The 27,122-nt window shown below is 39.3% G+C and overlaps 1 protein-coding gene, 2 non-coding genes and 1 pseudogene across 4 annotated transcripts in view; 2 read left to right on the top strand and 2 right to left on the bottom strand.

Moving 5' to 3' along the window:
• Positions 1 to 26,837, top strand: part of GFM2 (GTP dependent ribosome recycling factor mitochondrial 2) — a 99,267-nt gene extending 72,430 nt beyond the window's left edge. The window contains exons 22-23 of one of the 2 annotated variants that reach the window (XR_005651620.1): positions 26,217 to 26,374; positions 26,669 to 26,837. The gene's annotated coding sequence lies outside the window, so the exon portion shown is untranslated. Of the gene's footprint in view, positions 1 to 26,216 lie in introns of both variants that reach the window. The other variant, XM_039857472.1, reaches the window with a different exon arrangement.
• Positions 7,048 to 7,166, bottom strand: LOC120599133 (5S ribosomal RNA). The gene has a single exon (XR_005651807.1). It is a non-coding gene; the product is annotated as a 5S ribosomal RNA (ribosomal RNA).
• LOC120599123 (uncharacterized) lies at positions 12,041 to 12,159 on the bottom strand (annotated as a pseudogene).
• LOC120598994 (5S ribosomal RNA) lies at positions 20,507 to 20,625 on the top strand. Its single transcript, XR_005651793.1, has one exon. It is a non-coding gene; the product is annotated as a 5S ribosomal RNA (ribosomal RNA).
• Positions 26,838 to 27,122: the final 285 nt, after the last annotated feature.

Raw genomic sequence — 27,122 nt, 5'->3', positions numbered from 1 at the left:
GAAACCACCGAGTCATGTCTTCTTTATGTTTAACAGTCCTCCCTTTAGCTTACCTTCCTTATTCCACATCTTAGTAAAGCAGGAAGATGAAGCTACGAGGCACCCTGACGCTCTAGGTGGGAATCTTAGTTAAGCCACAAATTCGTTAGATAGGCACATCTACTTTCTGCACTCCTGCAGGCCTTTGTGTTGCTAATATTTGTGCCATGACATAACAAAGATCTCACATCTTCTAGTTTCCAGTAGGATTTCCTCACTCTTCTTTAAGTGAGTTTCCTCAAGTCTATGTTTTATGAACATTTTTTAAGGTACCTCCTGCTTTCATTAACCCTATCTTCAGAATCATTCCAGCTTCTGCCTACTGCCTGATTCCAAAGTCATGCCCACATTTTAGGTGTTTGTTATGGCAGCACCCCACTTTCAGGTATCAAAATTAGTATTTATTATCTATTGCTGTGTAACAAATTATAGACACAAAGAATGTGTACAATTAAAATTTTGATAGATGGTGCCCAATTTGCCCCCCCAAATAGGGTAACAGTACATTAAAGTGTCCATTTCACAGTGTTATCAACGTTTTTCAGTTGGTAGCCTGTTTTAAGCTGTACTTTCTTGATTACCTGTGAGGCTGAAAAAAATGACATTTTATACCTTCTTCTAGTAAAAGCCTTTTCATATCCTTTGGGTTGGCTTCTTTCTCTAATGATATGTATGGATGATTTTTAAATTATAGATATTAATCTGTCCTGTATATCTCAAATATTTTCCCCTAGGCCATAAATTTTCTTTTATCTTTATTTACATGGTATTTTGACTTACAGTGGCTTTAACATCTTTTGAGATTTAATCTGTCAATCTTTTTATGGCTTCAAGATTTGTCTTGATTAGGATTCAAATATAATAAAATTTCTTTTTTTCCTAATGCTTTTATAATTTTGTTTTTAAGTTGCATGCTTTTATATAGCTAATGTTTATTTTTGTGCAGAGTCGAGGTAAGACTGTAGAAAGAGTAGAGTGAGGGAACATATAAAATGGAGTCACTTTAACCAAGCTGCTAAAATTATTAACATTATGAAGATTGAGACATGAGGAAAGACTCTATTTTTATTCTAACTAGCCTGGGAACTTAAACTTTTTAAACTTTTCGGTCCTGTGTCAATGCCTGGGTATACATTTGGACAAACATCAGATCTCCAGATAACCCTCTCATTAACCCCTGAAGGACTCATTACCCTGATCACCTGACATCCACCTGACATTCATCATCCAGACTGCCTGACATCTGACTGATAACCGTCTTAGACCAATTCTAGGGCTAAGAATGCAGGACCGATTATTCTCAAGAATATACTTTTACTAAAAGAACTCAACTGTTCTTTCTTCTTTGGAACACCTTTGGGTTTTTGTCTGTTGTGTGACCAGTTTGGAAACTCTAAAACCCTTCAATAAATCTGTATCATTTACTTCTAGCCAAAGCCTCCAGACTCTTTTTGAGTTTGTTCAACAACAACTTTTCTTTCACCATACGTGGATAGCCAGTTATCAAAATGCCATGCATTGAATAAGCTGTTCTTTCTTCACTGGTTTTTAAAATATTTTCTATACTTTATTCTAAGTTTTCTTTAAAATTTTTAAAATTTTTTCAATTACAGTTGACATTCTATATTTCTTAGATCCATTTTATTTTATTATTTATTTTTTTAAATTTTTACCTTTCAATTAAAGTTGACATTCAATATTATGTTATATTTTATATTTATTATTATTTAGTTTCAAGTGTACAGCGTAGAGGTTAGACATTTATATAATTTACAAAATGATCACTCCAATTTGTCTTGGCACTATACATGGTTATTATAATGTTATTGACTATATTCCCTATGCTGTACTCCACGTCCCTGTGGCTATTTCATAACTACTAATTTGTACTTCTTAATCCCTTCATCTTTTTCACCCAGCCTCCCAAACCCCCTCCCATTTGGTAAGTACTAGTTTGTTCTCTGTATCTATGAGTATGTTTTCATTTGGTTTGTTCATTTATTTTGTTCTTTAGATTCCACATATAAGTGAAATCACATGGTATTTATCTTTCTCTATCTGACTTATTTCGGCTAGCATAATACCCTCCAGGTCCATCCATGTTGTTGCAAATGATAAGATTTCATTCTTTTTTATGCCCGAGTGATATTCTTTTGTATATATGTACCACTTCTTTATCCATTCCTCTTTCAATTGGAGCATTTAATCCATTTATATTTAAAGTAATTACGGATAGATATGTGGTTGCTACCATTTTATTAATTGTTTTTTGATTGTTTTTATAGTTCTTGGTTTCTTTCCTATTCTCTTGCTCTCCTCTCTTGTATGTTGATGACTTTCTGTAGTGTTGTGTTTGGATTCCTTTCTCTTTATTTCTTGTATATCTCTTGTAGATTTTTGGTTTGTGGTTCCCATGTGCTTTAAATATACCAAGCTATGTTTATAGCAGTCTATTTTAAGTTGATGGTCACTTAAGTTCCAACACGTTCTAAAATCACTACCATCTTTTCTCACCCTCTCCACATTTATGTTTTTGTCATTATTTTTAACTTCTTTTGTGTGGATGTGTTTGTGTATCCCTGAATTTACTCTCATACTTACACATGATTGTTCTACTTTTGCCTTTTAACATTTGTACTAGCTTTAGTGTTGGTTAATCCACTGCTTTTATTATGTGTTTGCCTTTGTCAATGAGAAATTTTTTTCTTTGTGATATTTTCTTATTCATATTTTTTTATTTATTTTCTTTCTTCTTCTTAAAGAAGTCCCTTTAACATTTTTTGTAACACTGGTTTGGTGGTGATGAACTTCAGCTTTTTCTTGTCTGAGAATCTAAATTTTCATAAAGATGTATAATTTTGTTTGGAGGCTTTTTATTCTGTTCTGATGGTTTATATATCTTTTCCTGGGCCAATTGCTCTGTTGTCAACGTTACATTCTTTAAACCATTATAATTTTGAATTACCTTTTGATATATTGAAAGACACACACACACATTGTTCTTATGTCTAAATTTTGCCATTTTAAATAGAACTGACATTTTTGTGATATTGAGTCTTCCCACTTAGAAATACTTTCTCTTAATTTATAAAGTTGTTTTTTGCTTATCACCAAAGTCTCCTTTCATGGGTCTTTCTCATTTCTTATTAGGCATGTTCCTGAGCTTTTCATTCTTTTGTTGCTGGTGTTAATAGAATTTCCCTCCTAATGTGCTCCCAGAAATTATAAAAGAATGAAGAGCTTTAGATATTTACCTGAAAAGATCTTCCCACTGGCCACTTATACCACCAGCCTCATCCTACCACCTCAACCAATGTGGAAACACAGCTGCCAAAGTCTTCTTTGTAAAATGTAAACTACCTCACGTCACTTCCTCACTCAAACCATTTCAACAGCTTGTTTCCCTTTGTCCCTGGAATAAAATACAAGTTCCTTAACATGATCCACATGGTGTGGCCAAATCTCGCATCTGCCAGTGTCTCTGACCACACCACTTCCATTCTTGATTGCCCTGTCCCAGGCACCCTGATCTTCAGTTGAGCTTTCTCCTCCCTCATTGTCCGACCTAAAGTATTAGCAAAATGGGGAAGGAAAAGAAAATTAGCACAGCCTACTGTTGTTCTATGCTGAGCACATTTTAATCTATCAGCTGACAAAGATATGCTTCTGGACCAAATTTTAGTCAGGCTTCTTTGAGCCCTCTTCTTATTAAGATGGCCCGGTTCTAGCAAGAATCCCGATAGTCAGTTTATGGAGAATCTCACCACTACCCTTTGATTTTCGATCACACTGGCCTCCCTTAGCAAGAATCCTATTAGTTCAGTTTACCTGGATTCTCCCCTACTCGATGTTTCCTCTCAGTAATTTTCCATCCGCTGACCACCCCCAACCCCCACACAAGTCTGCTTATTGGGTCTATTTCCCCAGCCATCTTCATTGTATTCAGAGGGATTTGAGCCAGTTCTCTCTTCTCTATTGTGATAGTCTTAACACCTATTGCAGTAGTTCCGAAAAAACTTTTACCATTTTAACAAGTGTCAGAATAATTTTTTCTTTAACACAACTTATTTAGACAATATTTATGGATCGATTAGCCATGGGCAGTGAGGGGAAAAGGGCATTTAGGAAACTTATTATATTTCTATCTAGCTCAAACTTGTGGACAAATAATTTATCAGTCATTCAAGGCTTGGTTACAGGGGGAAAAAATGCACTTCAGCTAGTTTTAGCAGAAATGAATTAACTACAAAGTATCAAGTGGCTCACAGAGTCTTGAAAGAGCCAAAAAAACTTGACTTGGCTGATAATCCTTGAACTGCTTCTTTCATGACCAGGAAGATGTATGCTGAATGGAGAAGACTCAACTTTAGCTGTTAACTCTGGAATCATACCAGTTTAGCTCCAATCTGCACCCGTATAAAGGATACCCAATGCCCTGTCTCTGTCACCACTCAACTTATTTCTGAATTCAAGTCTCAACTAACCGCATCTAAGAAATCGAAGAACATGCAATCCTAGCAGCAGGGGAGTCTTGGAAATGTAGTTTCTAGTCTTTGTTACTACACGGAGACGCACGAGAAGGAAGTTGAAATGAATGGATGCTGAGTGAGTGAATTCAGCGTCCTCATAGATGGTGATGCAATTAATTGAGATGGGTAGACAGCCTAGGGCCTGAGCAAACACGTGGGCAAAACAGCCTAACTCCTAAAGTAGTGTGAACCCGCGGTGGCAGGGAGGGAGCCCCTGACATTGGATGTGGATCTTCCCTCTGACTACATTTCTCAGCTCTCAGGGCACATCCATAAACAATCCTGAAATATTTGTGAATTCTGTCGCTGCAATTGAGAAAACAGATTGAGTTCCATTTGGCATGGGAGTGCTAAACTGGGCTCTCCCAGAAGGACAAGAGGGTTTGGAGTTAAATCTGCTCTGGCAACTGGCAAGCATTTCTTCATTTTGCTAAGATTAGCCACATGAACAACTGTTGTACTCCCTTATCTATTAAACAGTGTCACCTGGTAGGAATCCAAGCTTTCTCCCTCTCCTTCCCCAACCCTCCACCTCCACCTTCTACTGATGAATAATATTCATATAATTTCATATAATATTAATTATATGAATAATATTCATATAATAAATAGTGAAATTATGTGTATTATAATATGTACCAAGTGCCAAGATGCTAAAAACATTTCGAATACTTCTGGAAACATTTTAGTGTCTAAAGGCTGCTATGATGCCACAAAATGCAAAGAGCCACAGGAAACTAAACTTCTAAGACTTCTAAAATCAAAATCTCTAGATCAGGGCAAAGGTCATGTTGGTGACTGTATGTCTCCTACTCCTCCTAAAAATGTCCCTTCTTTACTCTCCTCCCACCCTCCACAATTGGTCATTGAATGGGAGATGTTATGATGATGGAGGAATCCGAACTAGGAGGAGACTGGAAATTTAATGGAACAGGAGCTTGATTTGATGAATGTAAATGAACCAGGGAGTGTGAGAGGACATCTCTCAGGCGAGAAATGGCACTAGCTAATCATTCAAGGTTTATTAGGAAGACACTGCTACTGGGCCTGCATGTCAATCTGCCCTGCCCTCCTATATGAAGAGGTCTAGTGAGAGGTGGGAGAGTTTGTCTTCTTGGAGAGAGCCAAGTTCTTGGAGGTTAGAGATTGGCATTTGGTTTCAGTCCCTGCCACAGGCGTTCAATCTTGTCTGTTGCTTCAGAGGTTAGGAGGCCCCAAGAGAATCACCCATAAAATGTGAGGTTGACTCTGGGGCATGGAATGAGGGTTCACTTCTCACTGGGCCCTGCAGGCAGCCAGCACCTGTAGAAGTGCTTGGGGCAGTGCTGGCATTAAGAGCTGTGTGGAGGGGTGGGGTTGGTGAAGGACCAGAAAGCTCAGCCAGAAGCCTTCAGAAGGTGCTGAACTGCTTCCTTTTGTTGCAGATGTGCTAGTTAGATGAGGGAGCCGTGAGCTGACCCATCTGAGCAAGGAGGCACGTACCCTAAATGGTCTGCAGGTTTTCCACAGTCAGGGAGATGAGGGAAAACGTGGAGACTCCCTTAACTGTCCATCATCCCATGGTGCAAGAGCAGGTTCAGATGGGGATATGGCCTGAGATGAGCATTATGCACATTGGGAGAAGATCATACGATGGCCTTCAGGGGAACAAACCACATAGACTTCATCATCCCTGAGACTCAGGGTGAAAAGAGAAGCAAGAATAACAAACAACAAGGAGTAGACTCTTCCTGGTCTTACCAAAGTGCTGGACTCCACTTGAGCAAGAAAATATTTTTCTGGTATCCATCAGGGAATCCTCCCATTAGAAATCTTCCCTAAGAACCAGGAAGCAGCTCACATATCATTAGATCCAGAGGTTCTCAACTTCATTATGCATCAGGCTTACCTTGGGAGCTTAGGAAAAATACCAATACTTGAGTTCCAGCCCAAATCTATTAAACAAGAATCAGCAGGTGTAAGAGGAAGATGACTTTTTTTTACAACTTTATTGCATATAATTGACATACAATATATTTAAAGTGTACAGTTTGGTAACTTTTAGGTATGTAATAGTGGAACAATCACCACTATCAAGAGAATGGACATTCCTATCACCCCAAAATGTTTCTTCTGGCCCTTTTTCAATCCCTCCTGCCCCCTGCCTTCCCTGTCCCCACCCCACTCCCACTCACCTCCCGATTAGACAACTGCCGATCTACTTGCTGTCACCAGAGATTAGTAAGCATTTTCTAGAATTTTTTAGAAATGAAATCATATGTTCTCTTCTTTGGTCTTGTTTTTTTTTTACTTAGCATAATTATTTTGAGATTCATGCATGTTGTAACATTTATCAATAGATGATTCCTATTTATTTCTGACTAGTACTCCACAATTTTTTATTTTTATTTTTTTATTATTTATTTTTTTAGGTGAGGCAACCCTTGATTGATCTCACAGACTGCAAGGACCTTGTCAGATTACAATCCCTTATTTTTTATGCCTACAGCACCTGGTCTTCCTAGGCGGTCTCCCATCCAAGTACTAACCAGGCCCGACCCTGCTTAGCTTCCGAGATCAGACAAGATCGGGCTTGTTCAGGGTGGCATGGCCATAAACTAGTACTCCACAATTTGTTTATCCATGTGCCATTTGATAGACATTTGTCTTATTTCCAGACTCCAGGGGTTCAGCAGAGGCGAAGTCATATCTAGGTAGGATGAAAGAGGAGACACTCATTTCTGTTGGCGCTGGAGTACTTTGCTGATGATGCTCTTGTGGCACAGTCAACCATTTTTACAATTGATATTTTATCATCACTGTTTCTGCATACTGCCCTAGCCCCTGAGGACAGCAATAATATATCTTACACAGCTGTAAATCCCTTCTAGCACTGACAGGGTAAGTTCGTATTACTTGGGGCTCCAGCCCATCATACTCCGCATCTCCTGCTACCTTCGCATTCTTCTTTTCCTCAGTCCCTTACTTATTTCTCCCATTCTCCAGACAAATTGAGATAGCTACTTTTTATCCTCGAATGAGACCTTGAATTTCCCCTTTGCCCTATTTATATTTAGACCACACTGCCTGTCCTGAAAATCCCTCTCTCTCTTCTCTATCAGCCTCCTTGACATCCTCTATCCCTCAACTCTGCTTATCAACGGTCTTCAGTCAGTGTGGTACTGATCTAGGAATAGGCAAACAGAGAGATGACATAGAATCGATAACTTTGATATAGACCCTATTAGATGAAAGAATTTAATATATGCTGGAGGAGGCATCGCAGATTAGGGCAGAAGAGAAGGATAGTCAATAAATGGCATAAGAACAATCAGTTAGCTCCTTGGGGAAAAAATCAATTTAGATAATTATCTCAGCTCTCCCCAAATTAATTCCAGATTTATTGATGAAGTAAGTTTTTAAAAATCTAGAAGAAATCAAAAGTGAATTGTTAAATCTTTGAAGAGGGAGAACTTTCTCCCTCTTAGCTTAGATTTGGGTAATGCTTATAAAAAAATCAGTAGTTTAAAAAAATTTATTAAATTTTCAGGTCAAAAACTAACCCAAATTAAAATGTACTCTTTGAACTTCAAAGAATATTGTGGCAAATACAGCTAGTAATGGCATAATATATTTACTACATAAAGTGCTCACAAAAAAAAAGACCAATAAACATTTTATAGAAAAATTGCCAGAGGATGTGTCTAAATAAGGAAATGCAGTTGATTAATGAAGATAAGGACAGATGTTCGACCTTATTTGCTGCACTCAAATATGTACACAATTTAAAAAGAATGAGATGTAATCCTTTGTAGATTAAATTACTCAAGATTAAAAACAATCTGAAGACTTAATGAATTACATTATAGTTACCTATGCTTGATCACGATATGTGTATTTGTGTCTCTGTGAGCGCTCTACTCACAGCAGGAGGCTCCTGGGGTGGGGGGGCGGGCTACGAGAAGCCATCACTTTAAAAGTCTTGCTATATAACAGATGCTTTACACATAGACTCTCAAACCCTTATGATACCTTGCAAGATACATAGGATTGGTCTTCTTTTACAGGTGAGGAAATTGAGGCTCAGAGAGGCACTGCTAGAAAGTTTGAGAGCCAGGATTTGAACTCCACTTGGCCTAACTACCTATTCTGTCTTCCGCCCACTAGGACAGTCTGTCTCTTTTAAATTCTCTTACCTGTCAAAGAATAAGGCAGCTTCTGCCGCAGGGCCTGAATCTGGAAGAACTGCTTTCCTGCTCTTCTCCCTTCCCTAACCCCCCATCTAGAAGAAAGAAGAACAAGATGTTGTAAGAAAAAAAATGAGAACTGAGAAGAAAAAACTCAAAGAATTCAAAATCAAAGAACAAAGTGTACAGAGAAAAACGAAACAAAAAACAAAACTAGCTGCTGGAAGAGGCACAACGCTGCAGCTTTTGGGATGCCCCCCACCACCATCACCACCAGGTAACTGTCCCCTGTCTCCATCAGGTAACCCTACTTGGACTGGGTCCAGCCTCCAAACAGATCACATCAAGGCATTTTTACAGCTGGATATCAAAGAGCCATGCTCCTCCATCCCTTTGTGGAGCAACAGGGCAGGTTGTCTGTTCTCTGAGAGCCTTTGTCCCTTCCCAGTCCTTCCCCTGAGGATAGTAGATGTCAAATAACCTGTGATCATTTACTTTAACATTATCTGGTATAAACAATGTGATGCGTGTAGGGACAGTTAGCATTTGAGGACCCCTAAAGAGGAAACCACGCTTTAGGGATGATTTGTGAGCCTCAGAAGTACGCTCATCAGGAAGATACACTCCAAAATTACAGATTTGAATCTCGTTTTTGAAATCTAATAACAGAGGGGTGGTTAACTGGCTTAATGAATGATCAGAATGATTTCCGATTGGGCGAAATGCAGAGTGGACATCTGTACTGACTAGAAAGACCTTACTGGCCCTGCAGCCCTCACCCAAGCAAGTATGAGAATCCGACAAGCCCGGCTCAAAACCTTTGGAGTGGCACTGGACCCTGAAACATTCTTTTGACCTGTGTTCTTTCTTGTCCCCATAGCCTCTGTTTCCTGACCCAACTAGAAAATTAGCTAATCCTGTTGTAAAAATATCGTTCCTCCTCTGAGTGAACCTCTCAAGCAAAGAGCTAGTTGGAATGCCTGAAAAGAGATGGGGCCTCTCCCCAGCTCACGAGAATGTATGATCACTTTTATACCTGCTTGATAATAAACACTGGCACATTTAGCAGAATTTGGTCCCAGATTCCCTTTCATTATAATAAACCACCTGGTAGCAAGGTTGTCTGAGAGAGGATGTGCAGACCCCACTGTCTCTACTGTCAGAGGCTAGCATTATTTATAAGACTAATAAAAACAAGTTAATTATACAACACTTGCTTGCAGACAAATTGGCTTAGGTCAGTCTAGGCCTTTTTAACCTGAGATCATATCTCCAAGATGCCCTGAGAGCTTCTTCCTATATGTATGTGAAGCAAAGACAGAGATGCTAATTTCAGAGATTTGAAGCTAAAATTTCCACTCTCACATCGAATCCCTACTTTGATTGACAGGTGGAGAGAACTGACCATAGTGAGATGCCTTCTAATTAGCTGTAAGAATTATAGCTGCCAGAGCCAGCTACCTTAAAGCTCCACAACTAGAGCTCTGCAGGCTCTGATTGCCCATGTGTTGAGGGGGGGTGGGGGGACCTTTTTGAGGAAGTGGTAGGGCAAGTGATGCCTGCTCCTGCTGAATCTGATCTTGTTGTCTTTATGAGGACAAGGCTTCCAAATGGTGTGAGTGAGAATTTTGCTTCATATAGACAATGAGAACCGGGCCTCCAATCACAGCCAACCTGGGCCATTTTCAATGTCACTGCCAACTTGACCTATTATTATGGAAATTGCTCCAATTACATGTATAACGTTTGCATGTGAAATAAGTACTAAGTGCCTGCCTAAGAGGCAATTTTTGCAAATGAAGCTGGGTGTTACTAAAATTGGGTATTTTGTTCTTTGTTGGGATTATTTGTGACCCCAATGAGATGATAGCTCTCCTCAAGCAGGGCCTTGTGGCCTGTCATAAATTAATGTCCCTCAAATGCCTCCTATGGCTTGTAGACGAGCCCCTTGAAATAAATGGGCTTCAATCACCAGTTTCAACAATTCTCCTGTCTCCAAGTAATAAAACATCTGGAAAATTTGGCTAAATGGATAAAACAGTTCTCTGTAATAAGTATCTGGCATCCTTACAACTGTATAATGCCTTTTTTTTTTTTTTTTTTTTTTACGACCAGATGTGGTACTTCTGTGTTATGAAGAACAGAGGCATGTTTTGTCATGCTTTTATTGTATTTAAAATGCGAGGTATATTTTCATAGCTCCCTGGAGAATGCTATCCCCTTGATTGGGAATTGTTGATGTGTTGGTTTACAAACTTGAAAAGTAAGTGAACCTCTCAGAAAATTGCAGATATAATTTAAACAGTCATTAAACTGGACACTCACAGGGAACTGGCTTAGAAAAAAGAAATCAGTCTATAAATTTTCCCTTTTCTCCTAGTGGGTTTGTTCCATAGTCTTTGATCTTGCAGTCCTTTACGTTCTTATCTGTCTTCTGTAATATTTATGGCTTTATGAAGAAATGATTTCATCAAACTTGCTATTCACTTCTTCCCAATTTCTCATTAAGAAAGCTTAGCTGGTAACCCACCTGTGTAGTCTCCATTTTATAGTCCTTTGTGGGGTTCTAACAAGGCGTTTTTAACATGTAGGAGGGAGGAGAATGAAGATATCTAGAATACAGTCCACTGGGCTACTATTCCACAAAACTCTCCGAACAGCACACACGCGCGCGCGTGCACACACACGCACACACACACACACACACACTTTAGAAAGTTTGGAAAGCACAGATAAGTACGAAAAGAAAACTAAAAAGCATCTGTAACTATATTGTTATCTCCACTGTTTATCTATGTACTTTTCATTTTTTAAAATTATAATCATGCTCTATATTCTGTTTTGTCACTTCATATACCACAAACATTTTTCCTTTTATTAAACGTTCCTTTAAAATATAAATCTTGATGAATAGGTAATTTTTACTAAACTAGTTTACTTTGGGATGTTTAAAAATTTAAGAAATTTTCACAACTATAAATAGTCTATGATAAATATCTTTTTGTAAAGATCTTTTTATAGGTCTATGATTTTTTTCTAGAAGTAGCATTACTGGATCAAAGTGTATGAGCTTTTGTTTTTAAGACTTTAATTTAATATATACTATCCCAAGTGTTCTTCAAAATGGGTGTAATGGTATATGTTGTACACTCCATGAGAATTTAAGCATCCCAGTTTCCATGCACTTTGGGTCCTCTCATTAGCAACTATTCTGTAGTAAAGACATGAATCCTCTACCTGCTGTTTATGTTGCCATTGTTGTTCTAGTTTGATATTTGCCTTTTATCATGCTTTTTTTTTTTTTAACACCTGAAGCACCCTGTCTTCCTAGGTGGTCTCCCATCCAAGTACTAACCAGGCCCGACCCTGCTTAGCTTCCAAGATCAGACGAAATCGGGCATCTTCAGGGTGGCATCGCCGTAGACTGATATATACCCTTTAACTTGGATGATGAGCTGGAAAATTTCGTTCATTTTGTCAACTTTTCTTCTCCCCCACCCCCGCTACTTTTTAGAAGTTTTAAACTTACTTTTTCTTAATCTTTTCCTTTATGGGGATCTTCTTTGGCTTTTAAGTTTTTCCAGCTTGAAATCAGATTCTAGATTTAGGCTTTTCTTAAATTTGTGTTTTTGAAGCTCTTTGATGGTTTTATTTTTGTATTTCACACAAATCTATTTAGAACTGAATTTGACGTCGTTTCTGAAGTGGAGAATCTAACTTATGCTTTTCCAAATGGTTAACAGATCGTGTCAGCACCATTTAGTCAATATTCTATTTTAAAATAATCCACCTTTTAAAAAGCGAAAGCAGAGGTTCTGTTATTTCTCTCTAGGTCTTCCTTAAACGTGTTTACTCTCACAAATAATTCACTGACCTTTGTTTTTCCTTAGTCAGTCTCTCCTGCCTGATACAGGATTTATCTCTTTTCACCGATTGCAAACCACAAATCTGCCTGACTTTGAAATCAGTTCTGTTTAGAAATGAATCTTCAGTTTGCTCCTAGCTTGCCCATTATATTTCAATACAATATATATCTCTGTGGTGGAAGCAGTAAAGCTTAAACCTGAGAGAAGTCAGACAGCACACAATTAGAAATGGTCATCTTTCCAGTTGGACAATCGATTCTAGGTTTGCAACATATGCCCATGTGAGTTTGTGGGCCTCAGTTTACTCAATTGCGCATTAGCAGAGAAGCTTATGAGCCTGAAGCATGTGCTTTAAAAAGTACTTATTTTGTTAAATATTGGAAGTAGGGCCGAGGAGTTAAAATAAATGGTAGTGGTAGGGAGGGGAAATTACTTAAGTAGGTCTCAAAACACCTGAGTTGGAGTCTTCACTTTGTCATTTTAATAACTGCGTAGCCTTGGGGAAATGGTTTGACTTCTGCTAGTTTTTTCCCCTTGACAGTAAAATGAGGTTTGTTTCTGATCTAGGACCAAATCTTTCACAAAAGATGAAATATAACTGGTTAATAAATTCCTGGAAAGATGTACTAACCTCAGTGATAGTCAAAGATATGTAAGTTAATATCATAATGAGAAATGATTTTTTACCAATAAATAAAGTATTTTTTTTAAATGCCTGCTCAGTGCTGGCGAAGGTGTGATTAAACGGACACTTTGGGAGTGTAGCTGGTACAATCCTTTGGGGAAGCAATTTTGCATCCGAGCACCTCAAAACATTCATTCCTTTTGGTCCAATAGTTTCACCTCTAGTAATTTAACTTAAAAAAATTCACCTTAGATATAGATAAAGATTTCTACTTAAAGATGTTCATTGGAGAGTGATTGATAAGAGAAAAATCTCAATAGTAGGGAGAATTATTAGCTTGGTAGATTTTGCGATGGCATAATTCATTTAGATTTTTGCTAAAATGACACTGACAGAGTAATCCAAAATGAAATGAGCAAAGTATTTCACTATCAGAAATAATTAAGTAAATTATAGTGTGCAATCATAAAAAAAATGACACTTAGTAAGAGTACCAATCCTGTGAGAAAATCTTCATGGTATGGTAGGTAAAAAAAAGCAGAAAATAAAATTGTGTAATCAGTATTATCATGTCTATATAAAATAATATGCACAGCACAAAGACTGAAAGAAAAGTTTCTGGGAAGGTAATATACAGCATAGGGACTATAGTTAATAATACTGTATTGTATACTTGAGAGTTACTAAGAGAGTAACTTGAAAGCTTTCAGCACGAGCGAAAAATATTGTAACCATGCAGGGTGACTTGACTTATTGTGGTGATCATTTTGCAATATATACAAGCATCGAATTATTATGTTGCATACCTGAAACTAATATAATGTTATATGTCAATTATATTTTAATTTAAAAAAATTATTTGAAAAAAGAAAAGCTTAAAGTTTACATGCACGCAAGGTGTTATGACTGCACATGGACATGCTGATAAGAATTCTGCTGAATTCAGATCTTGGAGTAAAAGTACCAGGGAAGTTCGTTTTATGAAGAAACCCTGCAGTATGTAAAATGAACTCTCCATCCATAATATGAATGATCTTTCAATTTGTTTTATAGGTTTAGAGTTTTATGCGTTGAATTTCCTTTAAATAGAACTCAGTTTCAAAATGTAAGTCATGCTGTTCAGAACTCATCCCCGTTGACTTTCCCCCATTCTCATTCCCATTCAGAAGGTAACTATTGGGGTCAAGGACTATGGACTCCAATTTATGTTCAGCTTCCATGGGAATCTAATGAGTGTTTACCACAAGTGCAATTGGCCTCTGCTAAAGCTCTGGGGTATCATGCTGACAGGCAGAGAGGGGATGGATTGCTCTGTGGCACCTTGCCAACACCAACGGACCAGCTGCCCAGGGCTCAGTCTGCTGCTCTCTGGCATGAAGGGTGGAGGCTGAACAGAAATGGATTTCTGCCACCATTTTCTCTCTGCAAAAGGGATGCTAGGTGTGCCCGGCTGCCCTTCCATTTCCCATGGTCTTGCTTTCTTGAGGCGAGCCTTTTCTTCCAGCCAATGGCTTGTCTTTCTTACCCTCGCTGTAACTGCATCTCTGGCCTACTTTAGTTCTCAAACTGGAGTTTGTGGAGCCCAGAGGACCAGAGGCCTCTTTGATGGGATCCGTGAGCTCTAAGACAATAAAAAAATTGTGGAGTTTCTTAAACGATTACCTAAAATATGATTTTACCAGTTATAAAGGCAATACTTCAAGATCGAAAGACTTTTTTTTGGGAATAAGACTGTTGTATAGAAGCTGCATTCACAGCTGCTAGGAAGAGCAGACACAACCAAGGGCGGCTTAAGCAAAAGAATTCTAATTTTTCTTACCTGCAGAGAAGCCTGGAGGTGGCAGCTGTTGGCTCAGTTCAGTGGTTTCATGATGTCAGGGCTGCTATCAATGAAATTCTATGGTCTTTTCCTCATAGCTACGTGTTGGTTGCTGCAGCTTTAGCATCAAGGTCTGTGTTAGAGGCAGGAAGAAGAGAGAAACAGGGGTCATCTTTCTACATTCCATTGGCATCAGCTGAATCACACAGCCACCCTAGCTAAGAGGAGGGATGGGAAACTAACTGCTTGGTAAAAGAAGCAGTGTTGCTATGATTGGCTTAGACTGATCACAATTCATTACTTAGGGCTGCATGCACTGTTTGGAATAAAATCTAGGTTTGAGACGGCAGTTGGGCATGACAGAAGTGTGGGCCCAGCAAGCTGGAGGGCCTCTGTACCACCCATGCCCTTTCCTCTTGCTTCCTTCTCAAATGGCCCTTGTTTCCTTGACAAAGATCAGGGTGCCTCCTCTTCCGTTGCTTCTGTGGTGATTTCCTCTGTGCCTTCAAGCTCCTTACCTCCTTCTTCATCCCATCAATTACGGACAGAATATTACCGGTCATTCTCCCCTCACCCTTCACCCTTCAGCCTCAGGGAGGAAAAGAACGTTTCTAAGTTAAGAGCCTTCTTTGACTTCCTTCAGAGGTATGACACTCAATTCCAGATATTTATCAAGCTTTTAAGATTTACATTTCATTTATTCTCATCGAAATACAATTTTCATGTGTTGAGGAAGAGCATTCACGCTCAGTTGATGATAAGACAAATACTAGTTTTTGCTAAAGGCTTCTAGTGCTAAGTGCTGGCCGATTGAAAAGAAGAGAGAAAGAACTTACTACAATCCTTGGTTTTTCCCAGAGCAGGAGTGAGCTGGGCTTATCCCACAGCTTTTGGGGCTTACACCTCATCTATAGGATCCCTGACCCCACTTTCTCTGTATTCACATTTACTAAGAGCCTCTGTATCTTTCCTCGCCTTTCCTCTCTTCCTTCTGCTTTCTTATCTCTTGCCGGCCAAGACCTCATATTTCACTTGGCGAGCCCTTCGAGTTCAGAATTGCCTGGTGCGCCGCCTTTATTATTTCTGTCATTTTCCTGAGGCAGACAAGTTGCCTTGTCTTCTTCTGGCTCGGTCCCTTCACCTGCTTTGTGCTGGGGATTAGGTGCTTTCCAGTAAGTTCTAAGGTTAATATGTTCTCAGCCCTGGTGAGCAGATCGAGAAATCTATTCTCAGTTTTGCTATGAACATTGTGAGGTCTTGGGTGACAATTACATGGAAAAAATGAATACTGTGCTGGGAAATCATTTTGAAATTCAATATTTTAAAAGTATCTTGGGATTTATACAAATATTGCATAAGTACTAAAGACATGTTTCCTCCTGTTTTAATAGTATCTTTCCTCTATGAAAGTTTTCAAATATGATATAAAGAAATATTAACATACAACTTAACACCAAAAAAGACACAATTGATTAAAAAACGGGCAGAGAATTTGAATAGGCATTGCTCCAAAGAGGACATACAGATGGCTAATAGACATATGAAAAGATGTTCAGCATCACTAATCATCATGGTAAAGCAATGAGACATTACCTCACACCTGTCAGAATGGCTATCATCAATAAATCAACAAACGACTACTGTTGACCAGGACATGGAGAAAAAAGAACCCTCCTTCACTGTTGGTAGTATTGTAAGTTGGTGCAGCTGCCATGGAAATAGTTTGGCAGTTCCTCAAAATATTAAAACTAGAACTAGCATATGAGCCAGCAAGTCTACTTCTGGGTACTTATCCGAAGAAATCCAAAACACTAATTCAAAAAGGTATATGCACCCCTATATTCATTGCAGCATTATTTACAATAGCCTAGATGTGGAAGCAATCTAATTGTCCATGAATAGATGAATGGATAAAGAAGAGTTAGTACATATATACAACAGAATATTAGTCATAAAAAATAATGAAAGCTTGTCATTTGAGACAACATGGATGGACCTAGAGGTTATGCTAAGTGAAATAAGTCATACAGAGAAAGACAAATACTATGCGATTTCACTTATATGTGGAATCTAAAAAACAAAATAAATGAACAAACAAGACAGAAACAAACTTATAGATTCAGAGAACAAATTGATGGTTGCCAGATGAGAGGGGTTTTGGGGGATGGGTGAAAAAGGTAAAGGGATTAAGATGTACAAATTATAAAAATAGTCACAGGAATGTAAAGTACAGCATAGAGAATATAGTCAATAATATTGTAACAACTGTATGGTGTCAGATGGGTACTAGACTTATAAAGGCGATCACATCATAAGGTATATAAACGTCTAATCACCATGCTGAAACTAATATTACACGTCAACTATAATTGAAAAATTGAAAAATTGAATAAATGAAGAAAGAAATATTAAAATAAAAGTTAAATGGAAAAAGAAGAATGCAGAAACCCCGGTCTTCTTGTGGTTTGGGATGCACCCAACGTTAGTCAAGCTGTGAAGTTCAAAGGCACGAAGACTGTCTTCACTTCACTTCTGATGCCAACTGAAAATTTCTGAAAAGTTGCTCCCAAAACCACCCTTAATTTCTGTAATTCACTAGAAGGGAGGACTGACAGGATCCACTAAAAGCTATATGCTCATAGATATGGTATATCACAGGACAAGGATACAGATTGAAATCAGCCAAAGGAAGAGACACATAGAGCAGAGCCTGGGAGGGTTCCAAAATCAACGCTTGAAAAATGTTATCACCCTGACATTGATGTGTGACAAAACACACAGAATACAACCAGGAAAGCTCACCTGAGCCTCGATGTTTGGAGATTTGTCTGGGACCCTATTACATAGGCATAACTGATTGATTGACTGTCCACCGGTCGATCTCAGTCTCCAGCTAAAGCCCCCAAACAGTCACATTGTTGGTCATTCTGGCATAGCCGGCTCCCACTCTAAAACTATCGGTTGTGGCTAGTCTTACCCTAAGATCTAGTGTGTGCAGGCTGTGCCTTAAACAAAGATAGAATATCCAGTGCGACACAGATTACCTCTCAGAAGCAAGAGAAAGGGCCAGACCTCCCTTTGGGCAAGGAAATTCTTTGCTACACAGGATGTTTTGCTTCTTGCTCATTATTGGTGGTGTTGCCTCCAGGAAAGTGGAAAGTGAGAGGCATCAGGGATTCTCTGGGGGCAACAATTTCCTCATGGGTGCTGGCGTTTAAACACAGTTACCTTGGAGCCCATTTTCTTGCTCACCAGAAATACCCTGGTAATTTTGGTTTGCATGTATACCAAAGCCTCCAGTACTGCTACTTCCTGCAGCTCACAGACATCAGAGATGCTGGCAAGGCCAGGGCCCTGGAGTCTTCTGTGTTTCAAGACACCAGTGCCTTGGGGGTTCACAAGCAGTTGACGTTTCTGGAAGCTAATGACATGTCATCAACTAGGACGGAGCCTGTGAACACTGGAAATTTTGGGGAGTAAAGGATTAGGAGGGTCAAAGAGATGAAGCAACTTGAGTTGGAGACTGGACAGGAAACCCTGGACTTTATATGCAACAGGAGAGGTAGGCGGTGGGTAGAAGACACCACAGAGAGGTGCAGAGTCAATCACAAGAACAGCCGAAGGAGCTTATGGAACACAGAGGTTAGTTAGAAAACATGTGACTCCGCAAGTAATTATTGTCGAGTTTCAAAAGGAAACTCTGTTCTTCATTATCTGAAGGATTTATCAGCCTTCTAATAAGGTGTTGATAAATAATTGCTATCCATCCATTGAACAAATATTTATTGAGCATTTACCATGTACCACACAACATTCTAGATGCTGAGGATTCAGCAGAGAGCAAAATGGACACTGTCTCTCTCCTCATAGTTTGCTTCCTAATGGGAGATATAAATAAACAAATAAACAAATGAATAAACAAACAAACAAATAAATAACAGTAAGAGGTGGTGATAAGGGTACCGAAGAAAAATAAAACAAAGCAAAAGGATGTAGAGAGAGGTGGTGATAAGGGTACCGAAGAAAAATAAAACAAAGCAAAAGGATGTAGAGAGAGGAGCCTATCTTAGGCTAGGAGCTCAGGGATAGCCTCACTAACTCTGAGACCTGAATAAAAGGAGGAACCTGATCATCTGGCTATCTATGGAAAAGTATTCTTGATGGAAGGAGAGTAAGTGCAAAGGGCCTGAGGCTAGAGAGTGGTTGGTGATGAACAAGGTATTCTGTGTGGCTGGAGTGGAGATGAGGCCAGATAAACAGGGCTTTGTGGACAAGGAAAGGAGATGGAAGCCATTGGGGGGATACAAACTGTTAAGTTTACGTGACAGGGACAGCAGAAGTTCATGTACACGTGCACCCCCCACCATCTTCAGCCTGAGTTCTGTGTTGTCTCCTGGTCATCGCTGTCTTGACCAGGGGTTACTATGGAAGAGCCTTAGAGGAAACCGAGAGGCTAAACTGAATCGTATTAGAAAGGACATGGAGTGACCATGGACAGTCGTGAACTCTGGAAGGCACTACGGGTGGGCGTGGCCAGCGAAGGGACAGAAGGGGGCTGAGAAGGGGTACTGAGGAAAGTGTTTGGGGAGGAGCAATTTTCAGGTAGCAGACACTGAAATGAGGGGAACTTCAGAAAAAAGATTTTAGAATGGTCCACTGTGTGTCATGCAATGTGGTCCTCCCTTTGCTGCTTCTCAAAGAGACTACTTACCTTAAGTTAAAAGGCTTTTTTGGAGCTAGATTCACGGGTTTTGAGGTTGGAATACTTTGCTGAGACCAGCCCCATGGTGGCTCAGCTTTCTTCAGGTTTCATTTCTATTTACAGTGTCCAAGAAGTGACTAATCAACTAGCTATTTAATGGTCTTTGCTAGTCAACTCTAAATATTTTCCTTTTTCTCGAACATTAAAAAAAAAACACCTGTTTTTCACTTTAGAATATCTATGCAATTGTCATCATGCAGCAGGTGACCTTGGCTGGAGTCTCAGATTTGCTATCGAGATAATTTTTTAAAAATTTCTACACAGAATATTGAGAATTAAATGATAGTGTGCATGTAAAAAATAATACAAATGATAGTCATTATTTTAAGTGGTCACTTTTCTTTTAATTACCAATTTGGATACTAATATGTACTCACTAAATATATGTGGAATAAATTTAAGAAATAATTAAAATTAATTCTTCTGTACAATGTCAGCTTAGCTGGGCATAAGTGTCAATGGAAGAGCCATTTGATCAAAAGAGACAAAACATAAACATCAGAGTGCAGTAAATTTAGTCAAATTGCTGGAATTTCTTATTCCACACGAGTCAAGAAAGACAGAAAATGTTGCTTCTCTTTCTTATCTTAGAGTATGCAGTCCTGAGAATAAATTTCCCTTATTAATAATCAAAATAAATTCTTCCAAAGATAATCTATATATCTCAAGTTACACAGTGATTATTGAAATTATAACTTAAGTCTATGGCCGTGCCACCCTGAACAAGCCCGATCCCATCTGATCTTGGAAACTAAGCAGGGTCGGGCCTGGTTAGTACTTGGATGGGAGACCACCTAGGAAGACCAGGTGCTGTAGGCATAAAAAATTAAAAAAAAAATAAGAGATTGTAAGCTGACAAGGTCTTTGCAATCTGTGAGGTCAACCAAGGGTTGCCTTGCCTAAAAAATTAAAAAGAAAAAAAAAGAAATTATAACTTAAAAATAAACACCAGTAAGAAATGTGTATCCATGAAAATAAAATCTATTATGTAGAAGCTTTGGAAAATAACACATAAAGCAGCAGGAATAATCATTGTACAAACTGGTTTTGCTGAGAAAAGGGGGTTTGGCTCCCTTAAAAATAATAAACTGACTTTTTTCATTGCTTCAAGTCATTTGCATTTAATAATAGTGCAGTACCTAATTGTGTGAATTAGCATAAAGACTGATTGCCAACTAGTTCTGGCTTTGCTACACAATAATGAATGCAGATTTTTATAGATTCTGGTCAATAGTTTAAAACTCTATTCAAAGTTTAAAATAATTTCAGTGCTTTAAGGGTTAGTATTTCCATGATTATCTGGATATTGGTTAGAACATTCTTAAAAGCTCGATGCTCTCATCACGGCCTTTATTAGTGCCTAGCATAAACAACCGTGTGACTTTATATTCTTATCTTAACAGATATTTGGTGCTGTCACTGATTGGAAAGGGCATCCACAGCCAAAGAAACACTCAGTGTAGCTTTCCCAGTGTCTCACCACACCTCCAGCTGCCCTCCCACTTCCACTATTCATCCTCCAGGTCAAACTCCAGTTTCAGACCACTGGTGTCCATCTCCTGGACATTTAACCTCACCCAGCCTCAGCATGTGCACAGCTATGCCCACCATCTTCCCCCTCCCACAACTGCCCCAGTCGAAGGTACCAGGCACTGCTTCGGCAGACTATGGGGAACCCCCTTCTCTGCTCTCTGCTTAGTCCAGGCCCTCCTGTCTCCCTGGTCCTGGCCTACCTCCTCTGCTCCCCGCACAGCAGTCAGAATACTCTCTCTAATAGATGTTCAATTATGCCTTTCCAGTTACCCTTTCAGCATGGCTCGTGTGAGTGCCTTGCAGGCTCACACCTCCTTGAAGGCTTCCATGATCTCCCCAGAAAGTCTGCAATTTGCCTTCAATGTATTTATTTATGTGTACCTCTCCTTAACTAAGGAAGGAGGGCTAACCTCACCTCCAAGGAGTCATAGTCCCAGGGGGTTGAAGAGCTGTTCATATAACTCATGGCAATGTCTTTGCGATTTTGTGATTACCAACGGCTTCTAGGACACTATCTCATAAGGCCTCACTACTCAGGTGTAGCCGGCAGCTCAGCAGCATGGGCATCACCTGGGAGCTTGTCAGAAATGCAGAATCTCTGTTCTTACCTCGGACCCTCTGAATCAGAATCTGCAGTTTAACAAGATCCCCAAGTGATTTGTATGCACATTAAAGTTAGAGAAGTGCCGGTTAAGGGTTATTAACATCAAGAGTTTAAAGAGAAAGTATAAAATATGTGCTGATTCCTGGGGACAGATGTTTTAAACGGGCCAGATTCTGGAGATGTGATGGCTCCTCACACTCAGTTCTGGGCACTAGTGTAAGCTGGCTACACCTGGGTCTACAAACATGTGCCTGAGTGTGGACCCAGGAGGAGGAGAGAGGGCTCACCGTCTATACCCTGGAGCCACCCAGGCTGATGTCCATAGGCTATGTGACATCCCTATCTTTCGCTGCACAGGAAGTTGAGATGTTTGACATGGGGTGATCTTATTGTTCATTCAGGATCCTTAGACGAAGTAGAACACCCACTAGTCTCCAAGCTCCCTGAATGTGTGTCCTATTGACCCTCCATAACTAGACACATAGCAGGTGCTCAATGAATGTTTATAGTTGGATTTTGGCTTATGTGATATACATGGTGCCTTCTCATACCTCTCAGGTCAGTACAGTGTATAATCTTATCAATTATGACAAACAGTTTAATTAGGACAGAGTTCCGGGAACTTTATCAGGGCTTACAGTTATCACTTTTAGCCAAAATTATCTGCAAGATCAACATTGACATCAATCACGATAATCTGTGGGATGCTTCACTGAGTAAACTGTAAATATATACCTGTACGTTCAGTCAAAAAAGAAAGGATGTACTTAATGTTTTAAATGGAGGTCCTGCAGGAATAGGTCTGGCTGGGAGGTTGGACCTCGGCCTGTAAGGTTGGCTTCCATTGCCTGATGAACCAATGTCTTGAGCTCATTGTTTCATGTGCTTTTTGGTTTTAGTTGTTTAATTTGGGAGAGGAAATCTGGTTCCTTTTCCTCTGGCCTAGCCAGGAATGGAAGTTCTCCTACTTTATTTATAAATGTGTAGTCTTTTTATGGTGTTTTAATAGTCACTGAATTATCCGGGAGTGGGGCTACTGTGAAAATTGAGGCACAATTCTTCTTTATTTTGTTTGGGACTTTAGCAAGTCTCGATCATCATTTTGTAAAGTCGTGTTGCTGATATAATGTGAGTCATGGCAGTGGAATGGCCCATATAGTAACTAGCTTCAGTCTACATTTGGAAGTGCATGGTCACCATGATTCTGCATGTGCGCGCCATTGTCTGGCTCCTTTATAATGTCTTTTAGTGTAGTTGTGCTAGGGCATTTACATATTTAAGTGCATGTAATTTTATTATAATTTTCCCTTGCTCCCCCCTTGCTCCTAGAATGAGCTTGGGACTGTGGCAAGACCTCAGAGGGAAAAGGCTGAGTGGTGTGTGCAGCCTGAAAGGGCCTTTGACAACCTAGCAGAGTTTCCAGCATGGAACAGGACAGCAAAATGACACGGGGTAACTGAGGCGGGCAGGGACGTCGGGATGACTCAGTAATCACCTAATGAAGATCAGAAGGAGTGATGATTGTTTTTTGGTGGTGCCGTGGGTGAACCAGATGGTGGGGAGGACCAGATAGGCCTCTTTCCTGAACTTTTTGGCTCCTTAAAAGCACTTTAGAACTTGGAGACAATCTCAGGGAGCAAGAAAGGGATCCTTTCAATGGTGCAAATTCAGTTTCCACCAACCAGCAGATTAAGGGTTTATAATAAAAATTAAGTTCTGTTCTAAAAATAAAATCACCTTTCTTATACTTCTAAGTTTTTTTCCTGAGATTTATAATTACTACCAAGTATAAGTAACCCTTTCCATGTAAACAATTTTGCAGAACATCACTTAAATAAGAGCTGTAATTTTAATATCCATCGATTGAGAAACTACAGAAGGCAAAAAGCTACTCTGTATTCAGGAGCTGCTTGCTGGCTGCATGAAAAAGTTTGCTGGTCAGTAGGCCCACAAACCAGGAAGAACACAGGTTCTGAATAAGAAAGCCTGGGGTCTGCAGTTGGCCATTTATTAACTGTGGGTTCTTGGGTGAGTTAAAGTCCAATCGCTACCCCTGCTTCCTCATTAACAAAACAGGGATCACAATAGTGTCTATACCACAGCGTGATATTGAGGCTTCAATGCACTCTGCAAGCCGTGTGTGACTATAAATGGGCATTAATTATTATTTATAGGTGATTCTATATGTATTACCTGTGAGCATTAATTTAATTTCTGTGTGGACTCCTCGCTCCAGACTTAAGTATTAGAACAAACAAAATAATTTAAGGGTGGGTTTTTTTAGGAAATTCCTAGTTTGTCTGTCATAAAGGTATTTTTACATAGAGTTGGAGAACAGACTTACCTACCTGACCACAGGCCAGGAGGGTTTGTGCCGGCGTGTCAGAATTAACAACCCACCGCTGACTGTGAACCTTCCCACTGGGGAGCTGTGCTCTGATTTTCCATTACCTAAGTCTTATCGTTTGTAGTATGAAGGAACACAGACATATTAATCACCAAGTAGCAGAAATAAATTACCTCACCTTTGGGTGACTTCCTCTTTGGGTGATTTAGTACTTCTTATCTCGAGAGGAAAAGCACAGAGATGCTGATTAGTTCACAACTAGAATGGTCTGTGCTTCCAAGGAGACCCGAGTTAATGCAAAGTTTCACTCATCATATGCTAATGGAGGTCCTCGTTTGGAAGTTTGGGGGAACTTCCTTCTAATTCATGGCTCTGAACGTGGTCCTTCTTCATCCTGATTAAGCAAAATGTTCTGGAAATGGGGTTTTCCAGATAGTGTAAAGCAAATCATCTAGGTTTTGCCCAAGTTGAAAACCTATTTTAAATTCTTTGGTCGATTTTCTTACCTTAGCAAGTACAGAGCAATGAGTGTACCTTGGAAATTTCTTTGTGAGATAGTTGGAAGAGTCATTCATTCATTGATTAAGTTATTTATTTATTCGTTCTATAAATATGTATTGCGTTACTACTGTGTGCTAGGCTGGGGGCTGGACACACGGTGGTAGAAAGACAAAGGTAGTCTAATAGTCTAGTGGAGGCCGAAAGAACCTGTGTTCAGACTGCAACACCGTCACTTAGTAACTATGTGACCCTGGGCATGGCATTTATTCTTTCTGACTCTGTTTCTCATCAGGAAAACATATCCCCGTATCCCTGAGCTCCGCATCTGCAGATTCAACCAACCAGCTATCAAAAACATTTGGGAAAGAAATGTTATGTTGTCGCTCATGTGTACTATATGGTTAGGCCTACGATACAGGAACATCTGAACATCGAACATCGGAACACGTACAGACATTTTTTCTCATCATTATTCTCTAAATAATACAGTATAACAACTCTTTACATAATATTTACATTGTATTAGGTATTATATATAATCTAGAGATGATTTAAAGTATACTAAAGGATGTACATAGGCTATATGTAAATATTACACCATTTTATGTAAGGGACTTGAGCCTCGATTTGGCATTCATGGGGGGGTCCTGGAACCAATCCCCCATGGACTCCAAAGAACAACTGTATAAAGATGTATATCTTGAGTTTTTAACTATAATGTCATAGTTGCTGGATACGGTCAAGAAGTTAAATGCTTCCTTTATTTTTCATTGTATTTTCTCTCCAAATCTTTCCAGAAGGACACACAGAGCTCTGCTCCTTTACCCTGGGGCTGTAGAAATTGAAGCAAGGAGAAGATATTACTCTCAGTATTTGGAGTTTAACCATATTTATTATTATTGTGATAAGAACACCTGAAATAAGACCTACCCTCTTGGCAACTTTTTAAGCACATAGTATAGTATTGACAATAAGGGGCACTTTGCTGCACAGATCTCTAGGATTTAATCTTGAATCCTGTCAGATTCTTCTGTAATTAGTTCTTCACTGTAGCCAGAAGAGGGCACTATTGCTTTACCCAAATTCTGCACTGTGGCCTGTGGAGCCCTGCATCTGTGTCCTGCCCTGCGGAGTCTCGTTTTTGGCTTTGTTGAGGATGGCAGTCTCATTTGTTAGGTAATTAGCAAGGGGAAAAAAAACCCAACACAACAATAAAAGCTTTTGTCAGTAGCAGGACATACACAAAAAATATTGGGACTTGACAAATTTTTTATAGTTTTTAAGTTTTGCAAAACTGTGCATGGAGTTTTTAAAATACGCGAGACAGAGACAATGAATTCTGATGAAATTGATCAAGGATCTGCCTGGAAAATCACTGTCTGAAAAATTACAGTGTAACTTGGTGTTCCTGTTTATTTTCGGCAGCATAAGTGACCTGGAAAAGACGGAGAAGAGATTGATGCACGATGTTTGGGAGCCCTGTGACGTTTCCTCTCACTGTGACAAAACTCAGAACATCTTGAAAACTTAAGTCTTAAGAGGAAGGAGGATGCAGTGTTGCGGCTCACTCCCTACTTCTGCCTGTGAGGTTTGCCTTTTCCTTTCTTGGCCAATGCCATTATGAGCCACTTTACCATTTTTAACAGGCCAGTTTTTAATGAGGCAATAATGGCTTTACTCGTAATCCTTGGGTGGGAAATGGCAATTGAAGAAGACCATTTCACAGCCCAGGCGGTCTGCCTTCTCTCGCTTCTCTTCTAGACTAACAGTCTAATAAGGGTGACAGACATTGAGCTCCTTTTTGGCCTATGTTTATGTTCTTTTTCCCCTCATTCTTCTTAAGTTTCCCTATATATGACTTCTTTCCATGGTTTCAGAGTTGGAAGGAGACACATTGGAAATGCAAATACAAGTACGCTGATGGCAAGCCAAGCCTGCACATTGTAAAATCACAGTGGAAGGCTGGAAACAACCTAGTGAAACTGGGGAATATCCTCAGCACCAGGTATTAATATGATGCCTATAAATAAATATTTGCTGGATGAATGACTGATTGATTGGCTGAGTGAATGAATGAATGAATGAATAAAACCACAGCTTCTCAGATAATTATGGGTATAAAAACTGATTTATAACTACTTAAACATACATAATTTTTTAAATATGTTACCATTTCCTGCTAATATTTCCAAATATCCACAGATAAAGATATAGCAAGTCTTCCGACTTTATTTGAGATTTCATAGTGAATGCTTTCTGAAATTACTCATGAGGCTAAGGGAAATATGTGAATGCTTGTGTATATAAGTTTATATCCTTGCTCATGCTGTA

The sequence above is a fragment of the Pteropus medius genome, unplaced genomic scaffold (genome assembly GCF_902729225.1).
Source record: "Pteropus medius unplaced genomic scaffold, Ma_sr-lr_union100, whole genome shotgun sequence".
Taxonomy (NCBI): Eukaryota; Metazoa; Chordata; class Mammalia; order Chiroptera; family Pteropodidae; genus Pteropus; species Pteropus medius.
The sequence above is the reverse complement of the archived record's forward strand: the minus strand, read 5'-3'. Positions and strand labels throughout refer to the sequence as shown.